Source organism: Penaeus monodon, chromosome 24, assembly GCF_015228065.2.
Source record: "Penaeus monodon isolate SGIC_2016 chromosome 24, NSTDA_Pmon_1, whole genome shotgun sequence".
In the NCBI taxonomy this organism is placed as follows: domain Eukaryota; kingdom Metazoa; phylum Arthropoda; class Malacostraca; order Decapoda; family Penaeidae; genus Penaeus; species Penaeus monodon.
In genome coordinates this window covers 4508446-4509610 of record NC_051409.1, presented here as the reverse complement: position 1 = coordinate 4509610, position 1165 = coordinate 4508446, and the positions used below count along the sequence as shown (strand labels likewise).

The window sequence follows — 1165 nt, the reverse complement described above, 5'->3', positions numbered from 1 at the left end:
TTACTACTTGGATGCGTGAGATGTTTTCAGGCATATAAAGTTGAAAACCTGTACGCACTCCACACAGCTAGTAAATATATCATACATAAATTTATCTCATATACCTTGCTTCCAAGTAATTACAATTCTGTAAGTCCCCTACTCTGAATAATGGTAATATGTGTCTACTATCATTATTATTGTTACAATGAAAATAACTATGACTGACATAGGTAAATTGAAATGACTAACATGGAGAGTGCTCAGGCTGACAAATGAATTTTAATCATACGTAAGTTTAGGTAAGGTTTGGTTTAAGATTCAGCGCAGTCAGATTTTTATATTATTGCCAACTTGGGTAATCTGGACAAGGTTTTGAAAACCTTCACTTGCTTCTATATTTACTGAAACAAGCAAACTGAAATTTGTTACAAATATTAAACTCCAACGTCAACTAATTTCTGCTGTGTAGACATGTTTAATAAATTGGTTTCAGTACAGCACATTTTTTGATGATGCTTCCAGGATATTTATCATTAAATGAGGAATCAGTCTAACCTATATTGTGCTAAAATGTATGCCGTGGACGCAGGATGAAACTTTTTGCTGTGACACCATTAGGCATGAAGGCAACCAAGATCAATTTGCATGTGATCCACACACTGGGTAATTCTTGAGCATTGGACTGCATCTTCCTAAGAATAAACGGCTTTGGTGCTCCAGCAAAAGTCAACAAATATCTATGCCAATATTCTGCAGGATACAGTTTAGGCTAGTCGCTTATTTGATGGCAAACCACCAAGATGGTTTACAAGCCCTTCCTTGCCAGAATATACTGTAGATGATGGAAAACGGTTGAGTTCATTATCTTTGATGAGCACTTGTGGGCTCACCTTCACTTTCTGCAGATTGCTTTCTACAGCTAGTACTGCTGCTTTGGGTGTGTTCTCTATCAGAGCTAGATGTTGCCTGCTATAATATCACCCCTTTTCTTCCTGCTCACCAACTCCTGATTACTCCATTTTTTTCTATTCTATGCCTCATGGTAACTCTACTAAGATTTGTAGTTCTCCATATGATTTATCATCATGAGAGAATTTTAAAACTCCGAAGACAAAATATATCCTTGCTCTCTCCTTTCCTTATCTGAATATGAAACAAAACACAATCGTGCAGATAAAACCAG

General features: G+C 36.5%; 1 protein-coding gene across 1 annotated transcript in view; it reads right to left on the bottom strand.

Annotated features, from left to right (window-relative positions):
• The window catches only part of LOC119588485 (coatomer subunit gamma-2-like), a gene marked incomplete in the record, with an annotated part of 11117 nt that overhangs the window by 9091 nt on the left and 861 nt on the right, over positions 1–1165 (bottom strand).